Consider the following 6,693-nt stretch of genomic DNA (forward strand, 5'->3'; position numbering starts at 1 on the left):
GGGGGGGGGAAGAACCTAAGAAATAGCAGGATAGGCACATAATTTAGAAAGATGACAATGCCAGCAACAAATAAGATAACCAAAAGAGCTAAGAGTGGTTATGTCAGGGAAGGAGGGGGTGAAGAAGGGAACTCTGTGTGGGGGGGAAGAAGTGGGGTAAGGCCTTGAGTACTACTTGACTTAATAAATTTTGCTTATTAAGATAACCAAAAGAGCTAAGAGTGGTTATGTCAGGGAAGGAGGGGGTGAAGAAGGGAACTCTGTGTGGGGGGGAAGAAGTGGGGTAAGGCCTTGAGTACTACTTGACTTAATAAATTTTGCTTATTAACCTCGACCTGATATTATGATGATTAAAAGGCATGTATCTATACACACATCAAACAGATACATATATAAAACATATTTAAATATATTTTAAAATATGTAAATATATATCAAACATCTTTAAAGCATTTATAGTTTAAATAAATGTGAATATGTATTTAAAGTATGTTGAGGAATTCCCTGGCGGTCCAGTGGTTAGGACTCTGCGCTTCCACTGCAAGGGGCACGGGTTCGATCCCTGGTCAGGGAACTAAGGTTCCGCACGGCCAAATATAAAATAAGATAAATAAAGTATATAAATATATTATATATATATAATAAATATACATAATATATATGCTTTTTAACATCTGATCAGGATTGTGGTAAGGAGTCCCAGGTGGTGCCTTTTGCAATTTTGCCCTCTCCATCTATAGTATGCCCAGCCCTCTCCCCAGCTGCAGCCTCTGCTTCTAAGCATAGCTCATTTCTCTGCGGTGAGGACACACCTAGAGATGTATCCAGGGGGCAGGGAAGGACACGTATCCCTAGAAGGAAACCTGAAGAGATTCAACCAGCTGCTTCACGACTCTCTCTGGGGACCCCACCCACAAGGCTTATCGTTTGATTGCAGCTAAGCCCAGGTTTATTTCTTCCTTATTCTGAGCCGTCCGCAGCTGGTTAAACTAGCCAGACACTTTCCTCTGGGGTGAATGACTGAACTGAGGAAGGAGGAGGGGGCCATGAAGAAGAGAGGATCCCAGAGCAGCTCGCACTCCCTCCCGCGCCCACTCTCCACCTGCCAGCTGTGACTGCTGCCCTGCGGCCACCTGGGCCCTGAGACAGCTGCCTCAGAGGCCCTGGACTCCTGCCACATACCTTCCTCCCCGTGGCGCGCAGGCCGGGTGGAATGTGGGCAGGGACACTGTGGGGAGGTGAGGGTGTGTGTGTGTGCGCGTGTGTGCATGCGTGTGTGTGTGTGTGTGTGTGTGTGTGTGTGTGTGTGTACACGCCAGAGAAACCTCACACCCTTACCTCACATGACCATAGTTCTTCCCTACTTGGTCAGAAGCATGTGTAATCTACCTGGGTCTCCTACTGGGCTTTCCTCATCTCCATCTAGTCTTGGAATAGATGACACAGAACAGGAGACACTGAATTGTTGGGGGACCAGGAACTCCAGAAGGGCCGTCCATAACCCTGTGAGTTATTCTGTCGGCAGGAACACATTATCTAGGCCAAGGAACAAAAGTCATCCCAATTCCCAATACAGGAACATATCAGAAGATTTTTGATGACAAGAACCAATAAGCAGATAATTTTTTAGTTTTATTTTTTCCATTTTATAAAAGTAATACATACTGGGAGTTCCCTGGTGGCCTAGTGGTTAGGACTCTGTGCTTTCACTGCTGTGGCCCATGTTCAGTCCCTGGTCGGGGAACTGAGATCCCACAAGCTGTGCAGCGTGGCCAAAAAAAAAAAAGAAATAAATAAAAGTAATTTATACTCAGTTGCATAAAATTAGAACTTAGAAACAAGTCCAAAGGGCCACAGTTGTACAACACAAAGGTGCCCACTATTTGCCTTGTCCTTTCAAGTCTTTTTCTTTCAATCTCTTCCAGAACTCTGAAATCTTATTTTATGCGTAATTTCGTATTCTGATTTTCCACTTAAAATTTCATCAAATGTGTTTCCTTATACCGTTAAAAACACTTCGTAAGCATCTTTTTTTTGAAGTATATATAATATTCCAGCTCACAGATGCAGCATAATTTGCCCAATCATTCTTCTTTGTTAGGCTTTTAAAATTATTTCAAGATTTTTAAATTAGAAATAACGTTGTGATGAACCTTTGGCATATAAATCTTTGCCCTCATTTCAGATTACTTCCTCACAATAGATTCCCAGAAATGGAGCTGCTCAGTCAAGTGGTATGAACATTTTTAAGGCCAAGTAAATCCTTTTTCAGGCTGACTGTGAAAAAGATTGTTTAATATTTAATAGTATTCACATTTTTCAGATGAAAACATACAAACCATTAAGTCCATGCCCATGGTCCAGCTTAAGAAGGCATATAACTTATACATCTAAAGGCACTCTGTACTCACCCCTCACATGCCCTCCCTCACCTACAAAGGTAGTCATTATTCTGAATTTGTATTCTCACAGACGTTTTTTTAAATAAATTTATTTATTTATTTTTGGCTGCGTTGGGTCTTCGTTGCCGCGCACCGGCTTTCTCTAGTTGTGGCGAGCGGGGGCTACTCCAAATTGCAGCGCACGGGCTTCTCATTGTGGTGGCTTCTCTTGTTGCAGAGCACGGGCTCTAGGCGCGCGGGCCTCAGTAGCTGTGGCACCCAGGCTCAGTAGTTGTGGCTCGCGGTCTCTAGAGTGCAGGCTCAGTAGTTGTAGTGCACGGGCTTAGTTGCTCCGTGGCATGTGGGATCTTCCCGGACCAGGGCTCGAACCCCTGTCCTTTGCATTGGGCAGGCGGATTCTTAACCACTGTGCCACCAGGGAAGTCCCCCACAGACTTTTTAAGCAACAGAACTTCAAGAATATAGGGTCAGGAATTCCCTGGCAGTCCAGCAGTTAGGACTCCGTGCTTCCACTGCAGGGGGGCATGGGTTCAATCTCTGGTCAGGGAAGTAAGATGCTGCAAGCCGTATGGTGAGGCCAAACAAACAAAAAGAACTCAGGTCACTTAGCATCTTTTACAGATATAGAAATAAAAGGTGTTTTTTTTTTTAAAAAAGAATATAGGGTCTTTTGGTTAGAGAATAAGAGAGGATAAGAGAGAGGGGTAAGGACACAGGGAGGGAGAGGGAGAGATTGACTTGTTTGGCCTTGAAACATAATATGCTGGAGTAATTGTCTGAGGAGGTGGTTAGGAGGTAAAATTCAAGCAGCTTTGTACCCAATCCATACTGTACTTATGGGTGCCCACAGAAGCAAGAACGTACGCGCACCTGAACATACGTGATGCCACCTCCTTCTCTCCCACTCCAGCCCTTCTCACCTCTCCCCTCATGCCCTCATGGGAATCCCACACAGTTGTTGAACCAGTAGGTAAGGTCTGAAGTGGGACTGCCTGCATTTGAATCCAGCCTCCAACACCTGCCATCTGTGGCCTTAGAAAAGCGGCCTCCCCATTTCCAAAGTCCCCTTTTTTACCTGGAAAATGAGGATGAAGCTAACACTATCCACCTGCTACAGTTGTGACATGCGCTAAATGAGATAAGCACCTAGCACCCTACCATGTTTGTATTACTTTACATTGTGGCCTCTGGGTGTTTGCGGGCCCAAGAAAAGCCATTTCACAGGGTGGTAGCCAGAGGACCCTTGACAAGGTTTGCCTGAGTACATGGTATGCCATTGCATTTGTTTTTCAAAAAGCCATGAGATGCTATATATTTTTCTCTTTTCCACTATTTTCCTTACGTTCCAAGATGCCTGAATAGGGTTTCCTATGGTAATTCTGGTAGAAGTATTTCCCCCTTTCTCTACTTTTCAAGTGAAGAAACGGTCTAAGCATGAATCACACCTGCAACCCTGAACTTACTTTTCCTGTGTTCTAACCAGTTGAGCCAAGAGGCTCCAATGGTTTTCAGTCCAAACACACCTAAGATGTCTGGATTATAGGTTTGGTGACCTATGATAGGCAGGTGCCTCGGATTCTTGCTCTGTTACCTGAACCTCTGGTTGTTTATATGGGTTAGAGATGGAAGGGATTATATGGGATAGGGATTGAAGTTTACTGCCAGCTAAATTTAGGAATAGTCCAGTGAGAGTCAGTGGTTGTTAACTTTCTTACATCATGAACATCTTTTAAAATATGATTCTTTCCTAAAGGATGTGTTCTTTCTCTTTAAAAAAGCACAGATGCACATTCACATAAAATGTTTACAAACAAGGGAGTTCAGATCTCCCTGAAGCTAATTCATGGAGTCTCCAGTAAGAAAATCTGATCTTATTAGGAAACTAAGACCCAGAGAGAGAGGTCCAGAGACCTGTCCCCAGTCACACAAATATTTAGCAGCAGAAGCAGAACTGCAGCCCAGGTGCCCCATCGGCCAGTCTGCTGACCCACCCCGCCTTCCCTCCACGTGCTGCCCCAGGAGTCAGCAGGGGAAGCCTAGAGGGTTAGATTTCAGGGCTGGGGCGCGAATAGAGGTGCTCTTCTCACTCTGAGTCTCTGACGCCATTAGGATGTGGCTGAAGATCTAGAATGCACTTTTTTTCCTCAAGATGCCTCTGCAACACTCAAAACAATACCCTAAGAAGTCTGTTCCTAATGGCTTCTTAAGCATCTGTAGGGTGATGGTGGGGTGCCAGTGTGATCCACTGTGGCCCTTCCTCCGCCACCAAGACCCACAGTGTGGCCTGGGTCGATGGCTCCTGAAGCCCTAGAAAATTAGGGATTTCACGAACAAATATTTAGAATCTGGTGGCCTGTTACCATCAGGCGTTCTACTCTGCCTCCGTTGGTGTCCAGCGGCCCCTGCTTTCCTTCTGAGTGTGTTTCAGATCTTTTCCGGGCTCCTTTGGGGATGTGCACGCCCCCTGCCACCATGGGCGCGGTCTCCCCTCCTACCCTTTGCAGTGGCCCAATAACCTTCACCAGAGACAGCAGCTTACTATTGCCAAGTTGTTCCCTTAATTCTGTATGAAATCTATGTTAATGCTTTCTTTGAATGTCTATATTTAAAACTATTTTATCTTGGATTTATTTTCCAAGCAGAATGCTCCTTCATTTCCTGCTTTGTATGCATGTGTGCATGTAATTAGTGTGTGTGTGTGCGTGTTTATTCCTCTGTTGTTTGCAACACCCCCCCAATTGGGGATCATTTGTAAATTCAGTTAATGAGCATTTAACACATTCCCTTTGATGAAGCTGTTAAATCTGGGCTCCACACTGGCATCCCACCAGACACTTCCCCCTCTCCCAAGCCATTTGTGTTTACCTATTCTCAACTACTTAGTTATGGTTTCTTGTTTGTTGGCACAATATCAAACTAACCTTTTGTCCTGTCTGGAACATGGAGAGCTTCAGTTTTGTGAGAAAATGATTAAATCTGTATTCAAAGCAAATTTACTTTACTAGTGGGCTTTCATTTTCAGCAAGCAAAATAGACTGTAGGCAGAACAAACATTCCAGGGTCACCCACACCGGGCATGTGGCAGCGACACATCAGCTATAGCTGTGGGCTTTTGCAAGAACAAATACCAAACTCAAAACCTGGGCTCCAGCTGTCAGAGTTTTCCTGGATTTAATTATAACTTGATCTCTGAAGAGGGCACGTGTGTCAAGTGTGCTTTTCAATCACTTTGAGAAAGCTGAGTAAGTGACAGGGCAGCCCTGGGACGTGCCTGTGAGATGAGCATCCCTGCAGCAGAGGATCATGGGAGTCATGCTCGAGCCTGTCCCAGTCCCAGAAACACAGTCTCCTAGGTTAGAGATGTAAAAAGAAACAACACACAGGTGTCTTTAAATTGACTATTTAAAACTCAGTCTAATTAAAAATACAAAAACCATGGGAAGGGATTGAACTACGTATTCATCTTCACATGAAACAAGAACAACCTCCCAGCTTAGAAAAATCCCCCCACCGCTTTATTTCTTATCAGCCACGGGTGTGTGCCTCATGCACCTTTCCCCAACCTCAAGAATGATAGTTTAGTTCTGTAATTTCCTACCTCTCGGCAAATTCCACGCCAATCCTAGAGCAGACATACACAGGATAAACACACACACACACACACACACACACACACACACACACACACACACACACACACACACACACACACACACACACACACACACACACACACACACACACCCCTGGTCGAACCATCAGAAAAATGTCCTGGTAGCAATCAGATTGATTTCTCACCTGGTTCTCAGCACCTGGCCCCAGAGTCTATGCTTCTAAATGCCAACATACATGTTGCCCAAATCATTTACATCCAAGCCTGGCTACCTAACAAAGACCAGAGAAATTTCTCAGAGATTTCACCTTCCAGCCTTTAGGGTAGCAGAGAGGCAGTTAACTGGAAATGGCCAAATCTCCCACAGTGTGCAACTTTTCCATTTTACTGTGCAAAACAAACAGATACTAGGTCAGTTTCAATGGATTATTTGGGTTAATTATGTCAGCTCACCTGACATAATCCATAATTTGAGAAGCATTTTATACTTTGAGCTAATAGCAGGCAGGGAAGGAGGAGGGAGGGAACCGCTGGTGTTGACCCAGGGAGAAGGCGGAGTTGGTGGCTGGGCAGCCCTATGATGGATGACTAATGTGCAAACACGGCCATCCGGCCATCTGTGTGCAAAGGTGTGATCCTACCCAATCCTACCTGATTTCAAATGCCTCACAGTCTCAA

Source organism: Lipotes vexillifer, unplaced genomic scaffold (genome assembly GCF_000442215.2).
Source record: "Lipotes vexillifer unplaced genomic scaffold, Lipotes_vexillifer_v1.1 scaffold1161, whole genome shotgun sequence".
Classification (NCBI taxonomy): Eukaryota; Metazoa; Chordata; class Mammalia; order Artiodactyla; family Lipotidae; genus Lipotes; species Lipotes vexillifer.